The sequence below is a fragment of the Alligator mississippiensis genome, chromosome 4, assembly GCF_030867095.1.
Source record: "Alligator mississippiensis isolate rAllMis1 chromosome 4, rAllMis1, whole genome shotgun sequence".
NCBI lineage: Eukaryota > Metazoa > Chordata > Crocodylia > Alligatoridae > Alligator > Alligator mississippiensis.
Genome location: NC_081827.1, coordinates 69,883,872 through 69,907,507, shown reverse-complemented (window position 1 = coordinate 69,907,507; position 23,636 = coordinate 69,883,872). Strand labels below are relative to the sequence as shown.

General features: G+C 43.6%; 1 protein-coding gene across 10 annotated transcripts in view; it reads right to left on the bottom strand.

Annotated features, from left to right (window-relative positions):
- FRS2 (fibroblast growth factor receptor substrate 2) overlaps positions 1 to 23,636 on the bottom strand; it is a 103,389-nt gene that overhangs the window by 59,719 nt on the left and 20,034 nt on the right. Inside the window, exon 1 of one of the 10 annotated variants that reach the window (XM_019493488.2) lies at positions 20,263 to 23,052. The exons of the other annotated variants lie outside the window; for them this stretch is intronic. The gene's annotated coding sequence lies outside the window, so the exon portion shown is untranslated. Of the gene's footprint in view, positions 1 to 20,262; positions 23,053 to 23,636 lie in introns of those variants that run through there. 10 annotated transcript variants of the gene reach the window in all.

The window sequence follows — 23,636 nt, the reverse complement described above, 5'->3', positions numbered from 1 at the left end:
GATTGTGGGGACTGGGATGGAGGAGCACAGATTGGGGGCAGCTGCGGGTAGGGGGTGCATGTGGCCGAGGGGCAGGAAGGCTGCAGGTGAAAGTGGGGGCACAGGGCAAGATGGGCTTCCTGACCCTCTCCAGCTACTGCCTTCCCTGCTGTAGCAGTGGGTGAAGAGAACAAAATTAAGACAACCCTCCAGTAATAAGATTCTATACCTGGAAAATTATAACAAATATAAATGCTTCCATATATAGAATCTAATTGGGTCTGGGGGGTGTCATCTTAGATCCAAGTAAATACGGTATGTAGAAGAAACAAGACAAGAGACCCAAATGAAGCTCACTGATTAAATACTGAAGGGAGCTACTGTACACGTTTGTTTAACATCTTTCACGTCCCCAACACTCAGAGGAACAATTCCTGCTACGATCTTCAAGAGAAAGAGACTGAAATGAATTCTTATGAATATTTATACATTTTAGCCACATCTAAACAACTCTCTGGATTCTTCTCTATTGGACATACCTTAATCTAGAAAAAACACATTAAGAGATTTTTTTAAAATCATATCAGTTATACAGACTTTTGTAATTGTCATGATGCATGTCAAAACAAAATTAAAGTCTGAAGCAAATCTGTACAGAGCTCTCCCACACAAGCACACTTAAAACAGAAAAGGTCTGATTCAGGATATAAGCAGGTAGCTTGAAAAACCAAATGTTAATTTTGTACATTAACATAAATCTCAAACCAGGACATTCCAAATTAAGGAACTCATTCTTCTATTTATCTTACTACCATATATGACCTTGCCTGCCATTTGTACTAAATCCTAGAATATCTAGAAAGAAGGCTGCATTATCTTCAATCACTTACTTTGGATTTATGTGGGAACCTTAAAAATTCTAAAAACAAGTTTCACACCTTTTCTTTACAAACCACAATATGGAACAGATTCTCACAAAAAAATTAGCCCTTAGCCTCTCATTAAAAAATGAGAAGGTACATGACCTGAGGTTTACTTAAAGTTCTAAAGGATCAGTTAAAATAATTATGCCAATAAGTCATCTATTACTGTTTGATTGCCAATGAGTACAATAATTAAGGCTGTTTCTCAACTCGTTTTAAAAATTATGACTTATCCAAGCAGCTTATTTTGTAACAAACCACTTGACTTTATCCTCTGCTGTGTTATTTTTCTAAACTCCACAGTGTCACCAAAATGCATTAAACTTTCAGCCAATAAAAAGTACTAAAGTGGGTTTAATAAGATGTTATAAGATGTAACACTTGGGAAGCTTCAAAACTTATAGCTAGAGTCGTGCAAGCAAAATTGTTTCAAACAAATAGTGAATTCTATTACAAATGCTTAAAATTGGTTTTATTATGAAAAAAGTAGAGTTCAATGTCGCAAATGTCAGTAATATATCAAAAATCTAAATTTAGGCATATACATGCAGTATGCTGGCCATTTAACTAGCTCCGACTGCCCAATATTTTATTATGCATTTATGCTGTACTGTCAAAACTAACATTCTGCAAAATTACGGTATCAAAGTCCTAAAATATCTAGGAATAGGTGTAACAATTTATTTAATTAGAAGGAAAGAGTTTTTATTACAAGGCACATTCCAAAGCTAGTTATTTAAAAGTAAAGAAGTATAGTTCCACCTGAATGCACAGGAAATTATAGTTTTCGTGGTTGTCCACCAAAAAATGAAACTGTCCAAATTTTCAGATGCATTATGAATTTCTAGAACCCGTTAGGCAAGCAAGGTTCTTTGGGTAGATGCAATATCTTTTATTAGACCAACTGAGTAGTTGAAAAAAATTTTTAGCAAGCTGCAGTCACCCTCTTCAGCTGCAGTCACCCTCTTCAGGCATAGGAAATCTATGCTGTACATCCACTCAAAGAACTTGCCTGCCTATGCCCTTAGACCAACATGACTACAACCAAAAACCATAGAACCCATTAAGGAGCAAATAAGAAACAAAGGTACACAACAACTTCAAAAAATTCAAGCCATATCTTTAAGTGGCTCCCCTAAAACACTGACCTTAGTAAAAATTACCTTATATAAAACACAGTATTGTGGACCATAACCTGTGTCTTTTGAAATTCCAGATTCATCTAGCCTCTCTGATCATGATAGCTGAAAAACAGTTCAATTGGGTAAGTTTTCTTTTCTCCCTGTCTAAAACAATGTAGAGCTCTTAAAGGTTTATTCTTTCAAAGAAACATTTAAAATTTTCAGCCTTGGTACTTGCAATGCACATGTGTATGCGTGCGTGCGCACACACTCTTCAGCTCCTTTTAATTCGTATTTTTATGGCAGAAGGTAATGAGTTTTCCCTTTAACCTTAATATTCAACAGCTAAAGGACCTCCTATTGCAACTGCACATAAATTAAAGCCAAATTTATAACAGTTAACCAATTTGAAGTTCAATATCTAAAGAATTATAACACTCTATGCTTCATAAGTACCACTGACTAGATTTTTCCCTTTTCATTCATAAAGCTTTGTTTTTGTAAACAAATGATGTAAATTGGTAGCATACCATTTGTTTTCAAAGAAGTTACTTCACTTGTGCTTCAAAAGTTAATGTCGCCACTTCATATTCATTTTTAATTACTGGTTGAAAATACTTTGGCACCAGTGCAGACTCTGCAAAAGATAGTTAAGGCTTAGACTTAATTATCCTTTTACAGGGATTATGGTTTGTGAGACTACAACAGCTTCATAATCACCACCAAGGGTGAGAGCCTTGGCAACTCTGTTCCAAAGCAAGATGGATAATCCAAGTTAAATCACAACTCGTATTCCTTCCTCCTATCATTTTTGTAGCTAATAAATAAGCAAAAAATATTAAACAAAATCTGAGTCTAAGGCATCTGAGGAACATACCAATTATCTAAGTGCACATCCAAGAATAGGTGATTCAATCAGCAAGAATATGCTATGGCTTTCTTTCACTATGGAAAAATAAATCATAAAAAAATATTTTCCCAAGAAAGGAACTGAGGGTTAAGTAGATACTATTTACAGAAGCAGCAAAAAATTATATTTTATTCACACAGCTCCCTTTGATTTAAATAGATCCCCACGTTTCATAAATTATAATGCAATTACTTTGCCAACAATTGGAATATGGCCATCTTTGATGCAGAGAACAGAAGCTATTTAACAATACGAAGATTACAGAAATTAAGAAGTATTCTAGCAGCTGACAGCCCTTGTGGGTCAGAGTGACCCAGTTTGGGTCAAAGGCAAATGGGAAACAGGCACTAAGACCCAGTCACTGCTGGTGCTTCTCTATGCTGCAGCAAGGGAAAGCAACTAGGCCAAAGACCTCCTCTACAGGCCAAATCCAATGGCTGTAGGTTGCTGACCTCTGACAACTTAAAATGTGGTAGTTAATGTGGCTGTTGGAGGAGAACAAGTGTAGAAGAATTATCTGTCACCCTTGCATCTCAATACGCCAGTCTGAAACTCGTTAGTTGCGCATCTCCTCTCTTGTTAACATAATTGTGGAATGTGCAAAGTCAAGTACTCAAAAATGTAGGAAATTCCAGAAGCAATCTTGTCTGTACAGTTTAAGTCTAGCCTCTTCGTACATAATCAGTATTTTATTACAGTAGCATACATTTTTTTTCCACAGAATCTTTGCCTCTGTGTGCCTAGCGTGAAGCTTTGAATATCAGTATCTGTCACATTATTCTCTGTTACTTGAGTCAGACATGGAATGATAAGACTCAAAGACCTTTGGTCCATTCCAGGCTTTGGGGCAGGGACAGATTGGTCTGATAGGTACAGCCTTCTGCTCATCCCTCCTAGGTTTGATCTCCCTGCCCCAGCTCACTTTCAGATTGCTGATGCCAGTTCAGCTCTCCTTGCCAGTAAGTTCTAGTCTCTGCTAGTTCACTCACCTTAGCATGCTAGCTCTTTGCTCACCAAGACCCAGTTTCCTTCCTAACATCCCAATCTATGGCTGCTTGCAGATGTGAAAAAAAACAAAACAAAAAATAACCAGCACTTTACTTCCAGCTCAGCATGTCCCCGCACTAAGCGCAGTGCATGCTCAGAAGAGGCAGGGTTTTTGGCATGTTTCCCTAATAGCTAAATTAGGGCTTTTGGGCACGTTTATCTAGCTATTAGGTAAACGTGCCAAAAAGTCCTGCTGAACTGCACGATCTATACAAACACTGGGTGAGCCAGGTCTTCCGGGCATGTGCTGTTTTTGTTTTTTCTGCCCCCATGTCTGTCAGCGGTCTATCAGTCCATTTCCAAATTTCACTCGCTCATTCACATTCCACATCCTCCTTGACTCCCAGTCTTCCAGTCTCAATGCTCCTCATCTAAAATCAATGTCCTCATCTGACTAGTCCCAATCTTCTTGCCCAGCCAGTCCCTGTTCTGTGTCTATACCCCAGATGTCACCTCTCTACTCCACCACCTTCTTCCCATTGTTCTACAAATTTTACTCTCCTTTCCAAGGCAGTCCCAATCTTTCATCTCAGCTCCTTGCCCAATTTTGATTTCCCTTCCTCCCAACTTCTAGACTTGGATTCTACCTCATTTTTCAGCCTCAATCTCTAGCCTCTAGGCTCCTTAACTCAATCTACTCTCTAAGTCATGGAACCCTGGGGTGCTTGAGAGATCCTTTTATGGGTGACACAGGCTGCTACAGCCACATGATATTATAACTGTCTAGAATGCAACTAGCTACACAATTCACAAGATCAACTTTATTGATTCCTTTTTGAAATTTCTGTGTCAAAAACATTCTGACCTGCTGTGGTCTTTCTGAATTTATTGCAATAAAAGAACTACTCTACAATTTTTGCATTAGAAAGCTAAGAGCTGACATTTTCAGAAGGGTGCCTCAAGTACAAAAAGGTTGAGAACCACTGCTATAAGCCTTCCATGACAAACAACCTCCACCTTCCATCTAGTTTTCTCTCCCCTGCATTTGAAATCATACAGCTTCCTCCTCCAAGGCAATTAGGCACTATCAAGGAAAGCACAGAAGAGACAAGTGTGACCTTATCCCAGCAGCAGTAGAGGCCGGGAAGCTGCATCAAATTATGCCACACTAAGCTTTCCTGAGATTGCTATAAATCCTTTACCTAGCTATGGTGCCATGGTCATATTTCTAAAATGTGGTTTGTGTTTTGTGGGATACTGTATAGGTTCACCTTATCTTGTTTATCACCTCAGGCTGCTTGTAGACATTAAAAAAGCACTTTATGGGAAGCAGCAACACGTTACAGACACTGCAGAGTTCGGTTGAAGTAAAGATTGGGTGATTCAGCAAGGCTTTTTAGCATTTAGCTAAAGCTGATTCAATAAGCTATTAGATAAAGGTGCCAAAAAAACTCCACTAAAGTGCCTGATCTTTACAGATGCTGGGTGAGCCAGGATGAAGTAACACGCTGAGGAATGTGTGGGGCTTGGCATGGGAATACACCAAGTTTAAAGCGCTAGGTTTTTGGGGGGTTTTGTTTTTTGGGTTGTTTTCGTTTGTTGGTTTTGTTTTGTTTTTTTGGGGGGGGGAAGGGGGGGGTGTTACACCTGCAAGCACCCTGAGTGGTCATGGTGCAGTTTCCCTACTAGTCTCCATCTCCCATGTGATTGTTTGAACCCTCCGCCCAGACAAAACTTTTTTAAAGCAAGCAGAGACCATATAGACCCTGGCTTTTACAAGAGCATCTTTCATTCTACTAAGGCCACAACTTTCTCCAAGTCACCCCACTTGACAGTAGGGGTTTTCATAGTACCTCTGCGTGGTACAAGGAAACCCCTGCCCTTGCCCTACTACCAGCTTTAGCCCCAGAATCCAAACTATTTAATGGCCACCCATTAGCTCAAAATTACTCTATTCCACTTTTCCACAGAGCCACTTCCAACATCTACCCACCTCCCTAGCACTTCCCCAGATGTCTTTAGTGTGGGGTTTTTAAGATTCCTCCTACAGTTCTCTCTCAGCAGGGAATTACCCAAATCTTGGCCCAAGACTCCTTGCTATGAAAGAGTTTTTAAACAGCAAGAAGCTGCCCTTCCAAGTTACTCCTCACGCTTAGGAAGAGGGAACGCTTTTATAACCCAGCCTTTTCCCCTGCCAAAGCTTGCTGTAGCCAGCTGTTATATAATCTGGGATGCAACCAAGAACAAGTGAAAGCTAAGATTTGAAATGAGTCTTAAAAGATCCTCTCTCGGCCTCAGGGTCTGTTATATATTCATCATTGCGACTTTTAATAAAACTGTATTCTTTAAATGCAGCCAGAAAGCTTCATTAATGCAGACTTAAGATTGTCTGGTGTTATCACGTACCCTTCCAGAATGCCAAACACAGCAAAACTCAAACCTCTGAAAAATGAGGAAAGAAAGAATCAATGTGCATTTCCAAGATACTTTAGAATCCTGCCCACCTTGAAGCTGGCAATAATCAATCTATGCATGTCCTCTGGCTGCAATCACTACCACCATTATTAAAGTGCAGAGGATTAAATAGAGCAGCTTGAAAGACCTCTTTGTGATATGGAGCAATTTGGGTGGGCCATGCCCCTCTGGTAGAAGCAAGCCTCTCTGCCAGAGCTTCATAAAGGTCAAAGACGAGATCCATACGTCCCCTGAAAAATCCCATGTGACTAGTGTCACAGCTACGTTCTACAGGCTGTGTCAGTAGGCAGGTAGAGGGATCTTATTGGCATGGGATTGTCAGCAATTAGATGGGAGATGTGGAGTCTGTGAATTTAAAGTTTTGGAAAGTACAGTGTTAGGTGGCATCATGCCCCTAAGGGTGATGAGAATGTGCAGTTTAGCAGAGTGGTAGTCCTTTTAGGCTAAAGTGGTATATGGATAAGCATATGCTTATAAACCTGGTGTGGGCAGACCTCAGTGAAAACCATTCAAACTTAGAAAGAATGAGTGATGCCAACAAGTACTAAAAGGGAGTGTTAAGGTAGGCAAGGTACTTTGGGTAAATCGGATATCTTCTATCAGACCAACTCAAACAGTTGAAAAAATTCTTCTTTACAAGCTTTCGGACACAAACCCTATTTGTCAGGCTGAGGAAGCATCTGCAGTTGCTGTGTGCTCTTCCTGGATGGAACAAATAGTCAAAAAGCCAGAGGCTGGTATGCATGCAAGAAAGCCAGTCAGTGAAAATGTAAATTGGGGAGTCAATGGGTGAGAGACAGGTTAAGGTACCCAACCTTAACTCTGAACATTTCAATTTTCAGGTTTAAATTTCATAGATTCATAGATGCCAGGGTCGGAAGGAACCTCAACAGATCATCGAGTCCAACCCCCTGCATAGGCAGGAAAGAGTGCTGGGTTCAGATGACTCCAGCTAGATGCCCATCTAACCTCCTCTTGAAGACCCCCAGGGTAGGGGACAGCACCACCTCCCTTGGGAGCCCGTTCCAGACCTTGGCCACTCTAACTGTGAAGAAGTTCTTCCTAATGTCCAGTCTAAATCTGCTCTCTGCTAGCTTGTGGCCATTATTTCTTGTAACCCCCGGGGGCGCCTTGGTGAATAAAACCTCACCAATTCCCTTCTGTGCCCCCATGATGAACTTATAGGCAGCCACAAGGTCACCTCTCAAACTTTTCTTGCGGAGGCTGAAGAGGTCTAGGTGCCCCAGTCTCTCCTCATAGGGCTTGGCCTGCAAGCCCTTAACCGTACGAGTAGCCCTTCTCTGGACCCTCTCCAGGTTATCCGCATCCCTCTTGAAGTGTGGCGCCCAAAATTGCACGCAGTATTCCAACTGCGGTCTGACCAGCACCCGATAGAGGGAAGTATCACCTCCTTGGATCTGTTCGTCATGCATCTGCTGATGCACGATAAAGTGCCATTAGCTTTTTTGATGGCTTCGTCACACTGCCGACTCATGTTCATCTTGGAGTCCACTAGGACTCCAAGATCCCTTTCCACTTCTGTTCCACCAAGCAGGTCATTTCCTAGGCAGTAGATATGCTGGACATTTTTCCTCCCTAGGTGCAGCACTTTGCATTTCTCCTTGTTGAACTGCATTCTGTTGTTTCCCGCCCATATGTCCAACCTGTCCAGGTCTGCTTGTAGTTGTTCCCTGCCCTCCAGCGTGTCCACTTCTCCCCACAGTTGTGTCGTCAGCAAACTTGGACAGAGTACACTTCACTCCCTCGTCCAAGTCGCTGATGAAGACATTGAAGAGTATCGGTCCAAGGACCGAGCCCTGTGGGACCCCACTGCCCACACCCTTCCAGGTCGATACCGACCCATCCACTACGACTCTCTGGGTGCGACGCTCTAGCCAATTCGCCACCCACCAGACTGTGTAGTCATCCAAGTCACAGCCTCTTAACTTGTTTACCAGTATGGTGTGGGATACCGTATCAAAGGCCTTCCTGAAGTCTAAGTATACGACATCAACCCCTACTCCTGCGTCTAGGAGTTTTGTAACCTGGTCATAAAAAGAGACTAGATTAGTCAGGCATGATCTACCTCCTACGAACCCGTGCTGGTTTCCCCTCAGCATAATTTGTCCTGCTGAGCTCTCGCAAATGTGAGCCTTGATAATTTTTTCAAAGACTTTGCCTAAGATGGAGGTGAGACTGACTGGCCTATAGTTGCCCGGGTCCTCCTTCCTCCCCTTCTTGAAAATGGGACCACATTGGCCCTTTTCCAGTCCTCTGGGACCTGGCCCGTGCGCCACAAGCGTTCAAATATTCCTACCAGTGGTTGCGCAATGACGTCAGCCAGTGCCTTCAGTACCCTCGGATGGAGCTCATCTGGGCCTGCCGACTTAAATGCATCCAGTTCCTCCAAGTGACCCTGCACCATCTCAGGGTCTATGCTTGGTAGTCTGGCGCCTTGCTGCTGCCTCTCTACAACCCCAGTGAGAGCCTTGTCCTGCCCCTCACTTAGGAACACTGAGGCAAAGAACTCGTTGAGGAGTTCAGCCTTGTCCCCCCTGTCCATCACCAATTGCTTCTGCCCATTTAGTAGGGGTCCTATTCCACCCTGGACCTTCCTTTTACTCCCTAAATCTCTAAAAAACAATTTTTTGTTATATTTTACTTGGGATGCCATCCTCAGCTCCCTTGTAGCTTTGGCCCGTCTAACTGCCTCCCTACACGTGCGAGCAGAGGAGGTATACTCCTCTTTGGTAATCTCTCCCTGTTTCCACTTTTTATACGCTCCCCTTTTAGTCCGCAGGCTGCCCTGGATTTCTCTGGTCAGCCAAGGAAGCCTCCTGGCCCCTTTCCCTCTTTTTCCTTGCATCAGGATCGCCTCCCTCTGTTCCCGAAGGATCATTTCCTTAAGGTACAGCCACCCTTCCTGGGCTCCCATCTCTTCAAAATTCCTACTCTGCAGTGCGTCCTTGACTAATCACCTGAGTTCATTGAAATCAGCTTTCCTAAAGTCTAGCGCTTTCACCCTACTAGTTACCTTACCCACTCGACATCTTATGATAAATTCTATTATTAGGTGATCACTGTCCCCCAGGTGACTACCAATCTGTAGGTCCCCTACCATATCATCCCCCATTGCCAATACTAGGTCCAGTAAGGCATTCCCCCTAGTGGGACCATGTACCTCCTGCGTCAGGTGGAGGTCCTGTACACAGGATAGGAACATGCGTGAACGGTGGGACTTTGCTGTCTGTGTCTCCCAGCAGATGTCTGGGTAGTTTAGGTCCCCCATGACTACTGCTTCCTTAGTTTTTATGGTCTCTGAGAGCTGCCTCAGGAGCCCCGACTCTAGTTCTTCCCCTTGGTGTGGGGGTCTGTAGCAGACCCCTACCATCAAATCCCTTTCTTCTTGCCCCCCATGTAACCTAACCCACAATCCTTCTACTTTCTCCTCCTTCAATTCCGTCTTGATGAGGGTCGAAGTATATTGCTTACTGGCATAGAGCACAACCCCTCCCCCTTTCTTCCCCACCCTGTCCTTTCTGTACAGCCTATAACCCTCAATACGTACCGCCCAGTCGTGGGAAGAATCCCACCAGGTTTCAGTTAGCCCTACTAAGTCATAGGTGTTTTCTGCAAGCAGGAGTGCTAGTTCATCCTGCTTGCTCCCCATGCTCCTAGCATTAGTATATAGGCACTTGAGCCCTGTGACTGGTACCTTTTTTGCCCCCCAGCTCCGATTCCCAAAGGGCCCCTTATTGCTTACCTGTGCTGGTAATTTGTCAAATTCAGTACTGTGAAAGGGGATAACGTAACCGGCAAATGTTAAATCTGTATTAGTAAAGTTTTCTGTCACAGAACTTTTCTAAGCTGTTTTTCTTTCATTAAAAATGTTGTTTTTTGTCACCCCCTCCCCCCCTTTGAGAACTAGTAATCATTTCTACAAATGTAGTTATGTAGGTTTGCAGCTGAAATGTTAACTGTGGCTTGGTAAACAAGCCTATGTGATACCTAAAGGCTACTCTTTTCCCCCTCCTTTAGACTCTTCTCCCCTTCCTTTGAAATGCTTGAATATGTTGTTTCTGGGGCAAAATCTGGACTGTTGTATTACGTGGTGGTTACAGTAATTCAATTCAAGAGAAAACTAGCATGCCTCCTCTAATATTCCCTCGCTATCCCATCCACAATATACAGCCACCATTCAACTCATCAGTTCTGGCTCATCCTCCCTCTCATGTCCCATTAATTTATTAACATTTCAGAAGCCATTTGCACACAAAAACATTTCTCCTTGTTACTTGGCAATCTAGGCTGCTCTATACATATCACAGACAGCAGTTAACTGGATGGCAAGACAGCTTCTTGGTCACATCAAGAAAAATAAACCAGGATCTGTCCTTCTGGTTTACGCCTAACCATCCCTGCACTTTGATTAATCACTCCTCCTCAGCTATCCCCTTAGCCCACTGAATTGCTGGGGAGACAAGTGCCTTACATTTTATTTCCTGGTTTTCAATTATTTAGGTTTATTTCCAAGTCATCCACAGATGCTGACCTATACACAAGAAGGAAGTGGGCGCACACTACAGTATAAGGGCAGAGCTTTCACATGTATGAGTACTGGTAAGAAAGGCATATACCCCAATACACGGTATACCAAGCTCCAGACAGATCCTGGCTTCCTGGTATAAGCAAGGAACATATGGAGAGATTTTTGGACTGCAACAACAAGAACAGACCCTTGGTTCCGGATCTTAATTTACATTGGGAAGCTAATGGAAAGGTCAAATACACCCAAGCAGGTAGGCTACCTGCCAATCCTGATTATTGTTTGTGCTTATTGACAGAGCTTAGCTCTTCATTGAAAAGGGTCTAATATTACTTCTCCAGAGGGGTAACACATACTGCACACTACCTGCAGTAAATTTCAAGAAATTGAAACCATTTGGGGCCCAATCAAAGCTAGGATTCAGTTTCCCCACTTTTGTACAGAAAAAGTTGGCAGAAACAGTCAATTAAAACAAATAAACAAAGAAAAACATGTTTCTTAAGGGGGAGTCAGTACCTTGGGATCTCTTAACTCAAATTACACTAAAATTTAATTGCTAATCTGACACTGCACCTCCAAAAAGAAAATTTGGTGCATGAAGAAATCCTAGTAAGTATGTGGATATCAGCAAGCACCAAGTAAAAGGAATTTTCAGAGTTATGTAGTAGCCCATGCATCTCAATGCAGTGTTCTCAGTTGAATGGGAACACTGGCAATAACACATCCCATGGGAATTATGAAAACCTGAATCAATACAGGCAGTCCTCGACTTACAATGTTTCAAATTACAATGTTTCACACTTACAACGTTAATAAATTGACACCCTGGTTCAACTTTCTGATGTCAGTTTCAACTTTACAACGCTTGATCCAACACAATGCCACATCAGCAAACAAGTTCGCTGCATCGTCCATCTCCCTGGAGAACATCTGTCCAAACTTCCTTGGACACTTTCTTTAAGAAACCAGACAAGACTCCAAAAAAACCTGCAGCCAAGACTCCTGAGAAGACTCCAGCCAAGAACCCTTCAAAAAGTCCAGCAAAGTCACCTCAAAGAAGTCCTTCCAAGTCAATGATTGCTATTTACAATATAAATACATTAATGTAACTATATTATTAATCTATAATTGATTGAGTACAAAATTCTGCATTATTTGTAGTAAAAATAGGGTATCGGGCCTTGGTTCAGGAACCAATCCCCATTTAAAACATTGTTTCCTATGGGAAAAATGGTTCCGAGTTACAACATTTCAACTTAAGACACAGTTTTCAGGAATCAATTATGTCGTAAATCCGAGGACTGCCTGTACCTCTAAAGGATATGAACTGCTCTACTCATCCAGTGTGCATTCTCATCCTTTCTTAGTACCAGAGACTGACAGCCAACAATATACATCAAGCACGCCTATCCTCAACTCCTTACTCCAATCCAGCATTGTGTTTGATGCATACCACCATCATGCCTGCTTTCAGCTTTCCAGAAAGGCAGGGCTTCTCCAGAAGCCAGCTCACATGGAAGACACAAAAAAGTATTTAGACAAGTATGAGGCCCCTTAGATCTCAGTACATGAAAGGAGAGGAGTCACATCCTGGATTGGCAAATCCTCCAGATCTCATGTAAGCATGTTTCCTTGCTCTCCATACACACATGGAAGGACAGGGCTTCCAGATCCTAACTCATATGAAGGAGAAGGGAGTGTGGTCTCAGACCCCTCAGTGGGACAAGGCACCCCCAGATTTCAGTTCACACACGAAAGTCAGGGAGAGATGTTTAAATTAGTATGCTCAAAACTGGGGTTTGAGCCCCAAGGAATATGTAGGCTCATGAAGGTTTTGTCTTCCTATTTTAAGGGTCTCTTCAGTTGCTCAACAGTGGAGTGAAGCACCTGAAATCTGGTTAAAGGTTTTACAAATCCAATTTGAAAATCTTTTCCAGAACAGCTTTAAACTGAAGGGTTCAATGAACTCTTATAACTGTTGGGGGAAGAGGGTAGTTAAATACCATTAGACCTATTATTTGAATGTTATAAAATACAGTATAGGCAGAAAAAAGACACAAAAAACCTGAAAATTAAGGCCTTGATGCTGCAAATGTATAAGCAGGTACACAACTCAGATGAATAGTCCCATTCACTTCAATGGGAACATTCATGCATTTCAAGTAAAGCAACTAAGTGCTCACAACATCACAGAGTAAAATTGTATTTCTATTAGTAGTTCTCAGTGGCATAAAATACTTGTCACTTCAAAAGAACTGCTTTAGTGTGGAGTCATGAGAACTTAAACTTCCTGCATATATAAACAAAGCTCAAAATTTACAATGATTGGAGCACAGTCAGGCTCCTAAACTTACATTTAGACATGCATGGGTTTGATTTTCAAAAGCAAACTTAAGGGCACAACTTATGGGCACAAGTTTCATTTACTTTACACTACAATCATGATGGAGGAGTGCAGCATTTTGTCAGATGCTAATTTCTGCACTTGTCTTTCAGGATAAATTGTTTTAAATTATAACTTCATAGTAGAAAACAGCTTTATGTAAAACTTTAAATTCTACTAGCAATTAGGATACAAAAGGAACAAATACAGAATACTGCTTAAGAAATTTAGAACCATAATAAGGACATAAATCAGAATTAGTAATATTTACATTAAAAATGTTACTTCAATTTAATTATTTTTATCTACATTTTTCAACAGCTGTAATGCAAGCAGAAAGCACATCAGCTGCTCCTTCGACACCAATAAGTAAGGACCTACCAAAATCGCAATTTAGCAGAAACTGTGAAATCAGTAGTTCCCCTGCCAAAAACATGAGAAAATGGCCAGTCACGTGGGATGGAGATTTTTACAATGGAGCACAGCAGCACCCTCTTCCCCCCCCATACCTCTGATTGGCCAAGGAACCCCAGAAGTCCTGCCCCTGCCTGGAGACTGACAGATTGCTATCTGTCAATCTCCAGGGAGGGGCAGGACTTCTGGGGTTCCTCATCAGAGGCATGGGGGCCCCCCCACCACATTCCTTCGCAAAAATGGTGACTAGTGCTGTGCTCACACAGCGAAATGCATGGGGCAGCAACCCTGAATTTGGTAGGTTCCTACTAAGAAGTCACTCTTGGCATACTGAAAATATCTTTAGACCAGCAACAGTTAATGTCAATTAGTTGTCTCCCAATTCCAAGGGTCTGTCCAGCAGAACAATGGCCTCAGTGCCTTTATCATCACACGGGCAAGACCTTAAGGTGCTGTCTTTCCAGTAAAGTTAATAAAGTTAAACTAAATTATACCACCTGAGGATCAGGTTTCACAAATCGCAGTCACACCTTTCTTTAAGTAAGCCTAACAGCACATAACATTCCACTGCACTTGGATCCACCAGTGTTGGACCACTGTGGGTGAGCATCACTAATGTGTTACTTCAGATAATGTAAGCAGATCTCCATTTCATAGTGGAACACACTTACTTATACACAAGATTGTGAAGCACATTTGTGCACTATTTACATAATGATTAATTTCTTCAATCTCTGGCAGGCCTCATCTTCATTACTTCGCCTGGGGCTGACAGTTGGGCATGAATGACTGGCCCTCAATGTTGATGAAGAAACCTATGCCAACCTGAGCTCAGTTCAGAACTTTGTTAGAACAGTGGTTTCTCAACCTTTTCAGATGCAAGGCACCCCTCAGAAAATACCTGCTCTTAGCTTTCAGCTGTTTCTTGGCAATGGAAGAATAAGAGAAACCCAGTTGCAAAAAATTCAGAAAGACCACAAGTCAAATAGAGATTTCAAATAGGAGTCCATGGTGTCAAGCTGAATTCATCTTGTGAATTCATTTTGTGAATCATGTACAGGAGTTTGTACACCTAAAGTTGCTAAAACGGCATGATACCCTTAAAAGGATCACTTGGCATCCCATTTGAAAAATCACTACATTAGAGCAAACAGATAACGTGATCACCACAAGAATTAAGACGGAATGCCATACAATCGTGGGAGTTTCCTCAGAGCATGGGCTGACAACCTATAGGCAGACTACAGCCCTGCCCACGGACCTCAGAGTTTTCAGCAGTATTTTTTTTTTTTTGGGGGGGGGAGAGAAGGCAGAGGGGGAGAAGTGGTGGTGCAGGTCAGGTTGGAAGCAGCAAGTGTTTGGAGTTAAGTGCTGTTAAAATGGTCTCACACTCCACAGAAATACTGAGCCTTGTCTTAGAAAAAAATCACATAAGGTTGACCTTTTTCACAATACTACTATGTCCCCATAAGGCTCTCAACTTCCCACAGGGCATTGCTTCAGTGACCTGAGTGAAAAATTAACAGTTACAGTTACATTGCTTTTTAGGGTAAGACAATAGTATAGTGTAAGTGTGCCTACATGAACTTACTGTTAGTGTGGTACACAGAAGACTACCTGGTCCCTACCTTCTAGTAGGCACACCTGAACTGAAACGCACAAAGTAATTCAACAGACAGCTTTTAGAGTTTTCTTGGAGTTCAGCTAAGGTTTTGGGAAGCATAATTGGCAACATCTTGACAGGATATCCCCAGATATGTTAATAGCTATCACTGAGAGAATGGACACACATGACACTTAGAATAGTTTAAGTATGGTTTAAACCTGAAGCAGACAGACATACAACCCTATTAAACCAGTTTAAATCCCCCTAGAATGGTTCAAAAGAACACCTGGAAAAATCAAGTGCTATTTGGAACCAGTTCACCATGAACTGGTTCAGTGATACTTGTAGACATTAAGCATTCCATGACATAGGTCTGATCAGTCCTCCAGTCATCCCACAAAGCACTGCTCTTCATCTATCTTACCCCCACCACACACACACACACACACACACAGATATGTTGTTGCAACTGGCTGCTCTGGTATGTAGCCAGAACTCTACCATCCCTTCTTCCCTCCTTTTGTTGGCACTTATTAGGATCAATGCACTCCTTTGCACTGCTTATACAATAAAAAGCCATCTTTCTAACAGACAGCTGTGTCCTTACCCCCTGTTTGAATGCAGCCCCTCCTCATGTCTGCCCTACCCCCAGCCTCTGGGAACCAAAAAATGTGGATCCAAGCACTCCCCTTTCCACCAAGTCAGGCAACCAAACTGCAGACTTGGTCATTTGTAGGCTATTGAAGTTTTCTGAACTTATGTTCAGGAAACAAAGGGTAGCAGTCACAGGTTACCCACCCTTGGGACTCCCAAAGCCTGGGCACAAGCACTCCTTACCTCCCCTTTCCCTTGCTACAAAGCATGCTGGACTGAGTGCTTACTCCCACCCCTGGTACTGGAGTCGGAGCACTTCACATAATTTTGAACTGGTTCCATATCAGTGACATTATGAAACAGTTCAATTGTTATGCATGTTCCCACTCAGAGATGGCATCTGACCCCAAACTTGTCTACGTTACCCAACCATAGAACAGCTGCTCATATTTAAACAGAACTTAAAAAAGTGTTTGGGACCTAACAGATAAAAAATTTCACACGTTTTAGGGAAATGTGTGTGCATCTAATGGCCTCTCATCTTCACCACAGAGGAAATCCAAAATGAAGAATAAAACAAGATGTAAGATATCCCTAACTTGGATCCTCACACTAAAAGCAGTCTTCAAAGCACCAGAAGTACAAGCTGTTTTGGTAAAATCCCACTAAAAGAGGGTTTTTTAAATCTCTCTTCTCTAAAGGAACAAGAACAAGGAGCATTCAGGAAGAGTGGTTGCTCCTCAAGGAAGCGATCCTCAACGCACAAGCTAATTCTATTCCATCTCAGAGGAAAGGCAGCAAGAGGGCACAGCAACCCCCCTTGGCTCTCCAGGGATCTAGCAGACCTCCTGAGGCTAAAAAGAAAGGCCTACAAAGGATGAAGGATGAGATTCACCTCCAAGGAGGAATATTCTGCACTGGTCCGGTCCTAGAGGGAGCAAACTAGGAAAGCTAAGGCTGCAACTGAACTCCAACTAGCTTTGAGTATTAAGGACAATAAAAAGTCCTCCGGCTCCCCACATACCTGAAAAAGGACAAGCAAGGGCAACATTGGCCCCCCCTGCTAAACCAGATGGGATAACTGACAACTGACGCCCAGGAAAAAGCCAACCTATTAAATGGGTACTTTGCGTTGGTCTTTCATCAGTCCCATGGGACGCCCACACCCACTACGGGACAGGGAGGTCCGGGTGAGGGAAATTCCCTGCCCTCCATCAATGCAGACCTCATTAAGGAACACCTTGAGAGGCTGGATACCTTCAAGTCAGCCGCCCCTGACAATCTACATCCCAGGGTACTCAAGGAGCTGGCGAGCATTATAGCCCAGGCTCTAGCACGGATCTTTGAGAACTCCTGGCGCTCTGGTGTAGTGCCCAAAGACTGGAAGAAAGCCAATGTGGTGCCTATCTTCAAGAAAGGGAGGAAAGTGGATCCAGCAAACTACAGGCCCATCAGCCTGACCTCTATCCCGGGGAAGGTCTTAGAAAAGTTTAAAGAGGCCATCCTTAATGGACTGGCCAATACCAACATCCTGAGGGATAGCCAGCACAGGTTTGTTATGGGTAGATCTTGCTTGACCAATCTCATTTCCTTCTATGATCAGGTGACCTATCACCTGAACAAGGGAGAAGAGATTGATGTCATCTATCTTGACTTTGGAAAAGCCTTCGATCTGGTATCCCATGATCACCTCTTGGTGAAACTGGCCAATTGTGGCCTTGGGTCTACCACGATCCACTGGCTGGGGAATTGGCTCCGTGGCAGGACCCAAAGTGTGGTGGTTGACGGAAGTCAATCATCATGGTGCCCTGTGACAAGTGGGGTCCCGCAAGGCTCTGTCCTTGGACCCATACTGTTCAACATCTTCATTAATGATGTGGACACTGGAGTCAGAAGCGGACTGACCAAGTTTGCTGATGACACCAAACTTTGGGGCAAAGCATCCACACCTGAAGACAGGAGGGTGATCCAGGCTGACCTGGACAGGCTTAGCAAATGGGCAGATGAGAACCTGATGGTGTTTAACACTGAAAAATTCAAGGTTCTCCACCTTGGGAAGAAAAACCTGCAGCATCCTTATAGGCTCGGCAGTGGTACGCTGGCTAGCACTACAGATGAAAGAGACTTGGGGGTCATCATTAACCCCAAGATGAACATAAGACTGCAATGCGATGCTGAGGCTAGTAAAGCAACCAAAACGCTGGCTTGCATCCATAGATGCTTCTCAAGCAAATCCCGGGACATCATTCTCCCCTTGTACTCGGCCTTGGTGAGGCCACAGCTGGAGTACCGCATCCAGTTTTGGGCCCCACAATTCAAAAAGGATGTGGCGAACCTTGACAGAGTCCAGAGAAGAGCCACGCACATGATCAGAGGTCAGGAAAACAGACCTTACGATGACAGGCTGAGAGCTATGGGGCTCTTTAGCCTGGAAAAGTGCAGGCTCAGGGGTGATCTGATGGCCACCTATAAGTTTATCAGGGGTGACCACCAGTATCTGGGGGAACATTTGTTCACCAGAGCACCCCAAGGGATGATGAAGTTATAAACTACTGCAAGACCATTTCAGGCTGGACATGAGGAAGAATTTCTTTACTGTCCGAGCCCCCAAAGTCTGGAATAGTCTGCCATTGGAGGTGGTTCAAGCACCTACACTGAGCACCTTCAAGAAAAAACTGATTGCTTATCTTGCTGGGATCCTATGACCACAGCTGCCTTCAGGTGGGGGGCTGGACTCAATCTTCCGAGGTCCCCTCCAGCCCTAATGTCTATGAAATCTGGTATCGGTGCCCCCAAACCAGACAAATTTAAAAGCCAAAATGAAAATCCAGAGCAAAGGCTCCAGAGATTACCCGATTCACACTGGTACTGCTCCCTGTGACTCCAGATGAGGAAAGAACAACCTGGTCATAATTATAGATTTGGAGTATGCAGAAGAGTTTACTTAGTTTGTCAACAAAATTAAGATGAGAGAGAGAAACTTGGCAACAGATTTCCTTTAACTGAAAAGAACTTAAATCCCAAACTTTCTGATGACCATTTTAGCTTTGTAACTGTAAATAAAACACAGCAAGCAGCATCTTATTCTGCCCCACTACTATTTTCTTAAAATGCAATAATTCATAACACTGTCCCTGTATCTGCATTTATAAACTAAGTACACCTCAAACAGTTCGTTCAGAAGCTGCGTACAGATGTCCATTTCTACTGGAAGAAGTTTCTTTCAGTAAAAAAAATAGTCTGGGAGCTAGACTTTAGTGATGGTCCGCCAGCCCCACAGGCAAGCTCTCCAACCAGGGGGCACTAGAGGGCTGTTCCCTGGGCCACTTTAGGATCCTTAGGAGAGGCCATTAGTTCACAGCTTGCCCTCTTGGGAAGGGGGCAGGCTGTCAAAGTGGCAGTTGGCTGCTGCTGAAAAGCGGCAGCCATCATAGACAACCAGGGAGGGTTCCACCAGGGGAGATTGGCAGGATGGGGGCAGGTAATCTCCCAACCACCAACTTTTAAATCACGGCCCCACCACTCAGCTGGGTGGGGGGCAGCAAAGGCAAGCTGGTAGCAGCCAGAAAAGCTCCCCTGCCTCTTCCCAAAACCAGGGACCAGATGGTTTGGGAAAGAGCAGGAATTGGCCACCGCTGCTCCTATCACATACCAGTCTATGAGGAAAGGGAGAGAAGGTACACCCCACACCTTCTCCAGAACCCCCAGTCTCAGAAGGCAGGGAGCATTTCCCCAGCTGCACTTACAGTTACTTCAAGGGAAACTAAGTGTTCAGTATCCTGAGAGAAGCTGTACCAGAAAGGATTTAAACCTCGTTGGTGCCAAACTTTGTTTTGTTTTTTTCTTCTCCCGAAGCAGCCATTTTTGCTCCAGGAGAAGACAACTGAACACCCGTACACTTTCAATTTCTACCAGAGGAATGGCAGTTCTCCCAATAGAAACTGAACATCTGTACCTAGTCAGACTGGAAGGTATTTGATAACCAAAAAATTCACTAAAACTCTGCTTGGAGTTGGAATTAGCTCATCTCAAACACAGCCATTGTGCCCGCCTGGTCTCATATAGGCGTTCCCTTGCCTACTTGCAGTGTGTGCCCGGGGTTGGCTGCAGCATTTGTTCCTGTGGTCTTGGTGAGGGCTTGCGTTCTCCCCAAGGGAAACTTTCTTGCCACAACTTGGGTCTTACTTTCAGTGGTGGGGCTCCCTCCCATAGCCCTTCGCAGGTCGGTCGCGCTTCTTAGTGGGTATTCTTGGGACTCCACCTCCCCTACACCCCAGCTATGCGCCAGCCTTTAAGACGGCCACTTGATGGTCGGTTGACTCACCTTCCGATGTCGCCTCCTGGACCCTCTTCATCTGCTGGGCTTCTGGTGATCTCCCCCTGCCCTCTGTGTCTTCCAGACGTTAGACCATCTCTGCTGCTATGCCAGGTCTTCCTTGCTGTGCTGCTGCTCCCAGTACTGCCCCGGCCCTTCCTATTCCCTGAGTGTCACCCGTGGCCCTGATCCTCGCCTTAGAGCCCCTTGGGGTAATGCACAAAAGGAACACATTAACAAAGAAAGAAAAGGGTAGCAGAGTCTTAGCCCATCCCCACTCACAACTCTGGTGTCTGCGGCTCTGCAGTCCCTTGACACTGTCCTCGTTTCCCTAATTGCTCGCGGGCCCCTCCAGTGGGTCTGCCCTCGGGTCCCCTGGTGGCAGCCGGTGCAGTACTTGCCCAGCTCAGAGAGCACTCCTGCAGCACCTCTCCAGATGCTTCCTGGCCACCGGCTTTTATTTCTGCCGGGCAGCATTCTTGCGTGACATCATCTGCCTGTGCCGCTTTTAGCCGAAAATAAAAAGGGGCTGACGAATCGTGTGGGCACTCCATCCTGGTGTGGCTGGTCCGTCTCTTCTTCTCCTGAAAAAGGGAAATTCGCCCTGTCTTCAGGGCTTTCCTTTTTCTTATGGGCATGGGCTGTGTCTGCCCCAGGTCCCACCATGGGAGGGGTCTCCTGTTCCCTTGCTTTCGTCTTCCTGGGACACCATAAGTAATGAAGTTCTTTCTTAAAATACTTCAGACAGAGAGCATGAAATGTTTGGTTTTGCCACTAGACAAAGAAATAGTCTATAATTGCAGTATGTATTTCTATTTTTTTTAATATTCCATCACTCTAGTCTATGGTGTTGTAAAAATAAGGGAAATCAAGAATACTGAAGCTTTTTTATTTCTAATCAGTATAAAACGTAACACTACTTAAAGACAATTCTGAAGTCTGTTTATAAAAGGTCTCAAAAATACAGTATTTCACTTATACCTCCTCATCCAGAAAGCTTATCATCTTTCAATACATAAAAGTTTACATTCTTTTCAACTCCTGGGTTACATCCAAATTTTGACATTTTGAATGACTAACACTGGTATGTATACTCAACTGAGAGAAGAGCTGAAACTAAGCTTGACTGTACCAAATGGTGAAACAGAAAAGGCTTAAGATCTGTATATAGTCAACATTACCCCCACCCCTTTTAAATAAAACTAACATTTTAGACAGATCAACATCAAAAGCTGTCTGTGCCAATGGACTACAAAGTGCATACACAAAATAAAAAAGCCACAAACACTTATATTCAAAATCTGAAATAAGGAAAAATATGAAAATCCTTTTCTAGATGTTCTGGCACCAAGAACAGCACAGATTTTTGGAATAAAATGTTTATTTCAAGACAAGCAGTTTGTGGCTATATATAAAATTGTTGAACACTGCAGCAGTCCACAGGGATTTACCAATTAAGTTTTATAAGAAAATTAGCTCCTAAAAATATAGCCAGTTGAACAAAAATAACTTTGAAAATTTCCAAAGTAAAAGCCTTATCTTGGTAAGAAGACCCAAGTACTTGCTTTATATACAGTACAGCATTCATTAGAATTGTAATAAACTTATGCTTAAGACATGACATTTCTTAAACTACAACACACTGAATGCTCTTGTTCACTTTGAATCAAGAAAGGAGGTTCTCTCGACAGGATCATCTGAACCATTTAGTTCTTATAATTAAATAGGAGATCAGTTTGTCACATCCTTTGCAAGGCATAACAAGCTAATTAAAACTAGTCCACTTATTAGCACAAATGTATTATATGTTCAAGTAAATTTCAATGATTAATTGCTCAATTAAATTTAATTATTCAATTATTTTAATAAATCTTCTTTGTGCACTACAGTGCCCTATTTACCAAGTTCTTCAGCTCTGCTCTTGAAATCTTATGGGTAAAGATTTGCTTTTCCCCTGACCCTCTCCCTGTACCAAGCAAAAGAATTTCAACAGAGTAGCCATCTTCCTGACATACTTTGTGACTGAGCTTTTGATTAATAAATTTAAAACTTATATTATGATATGCACAAGGCAAGGATTTCTGAGTGATCTCTTTCATTGGACCAACTGCATGGTTGGGATAGACTTAGACAAGGTTTTGAATACAATGCCTTTTTCAACATTCCAACACTACTTACACCCAAAAAACAGGAAAAAAAAGTGGTGGCAGTGGTACACACATTTCCAGGTGTCCAGTCCTGACACAGTGGCTGTAAACTGCACATGAACTGCAGCTGGGGAGCAGGGGGCTGGGAGAAGCAGAGGAAGTCCAAATGCAAGAAAAGTCCTCCAGGGGAGGTGATGTCAGGATGAACCAGGGCAGGAGCCTCTCTTGTGTCAGGATGAACCAGGGCCTCTTCTGTAGCTGAAGGCCCCAAGTTATGAGCAAGAACCTGAAAGGCGGGCAGCTCAAGTGTGGGTAAGTGATCTTAAGTCTCAATTTATGAACGTCCCTGGGTTAAAAAAAAAATGTTGGGCACCATTGGCAAAGGTATTTGAAGACTTGTGGTGCTTGGGAGAGGTCCCTAAAGGCTGAAAAAGGGCCAATACGGTGCCAATCTTTAAGAAGGGGAGGAGGGAGGATCTGGGAAACTATAGGCCAGCCAGTTGGACCTCAATACCAGGTAAAATTTTGGAAAAACTTATCGAGAAGTCCATTTGTGAGACTGACAGAAGGCATGATACTGAAGGCTAGCCACCCATACTGGTGAACAAGTTAAGAGGCTGTGACTTGGATGACTACACAGTCCGGTGGGTGGCGAATTGGCTGGAGGGTCGCACCCAGAGAGTCGTGGTGGATGGGTCGGTTTCGACCTGGAAGGGTGTGGGCAGTGGGGTCCCGCAGGGCTCGGTCCTTGGACCGATACTCTTCAATGTCTTCATCAGTGACTTGGACGAGGGAGTGAAGCGTACTCTGTCCAAGTTTGCGGATGACACAAAACTGTGGGGAGAAGTGGACACGCTGGAGGGCAGGGAACAACTACAAGCAGACCTGGACAGGTTGGACAAGTGGGCAGAAAAAAACAGAATGCAGTTCAACAAGGAGAAATGTAAAGTGCTGCACCTAGGGAGGAAGAATGTCCAGCACACCTACAGCCTAGGGAATGACCTACTGGGTAGCACGGAAGTGGAAAGGGATCTTGGAGTCCTAGTGGACTCCAAGATGAACATGAGCCGGCAGCGTGACGAAGCCATCAAAAAAGCCAATGGCACTTTATCGTGCATCAGCAAATGCATGATGAATAGGTCCAAGGAGGTGATACTTCCCCTCTATCAGGCGCTGGTCAGACCGCAGTTGGAGTACTGCGTGCAATTCTGGGCACCGCAATTCAAGAGGGATGCG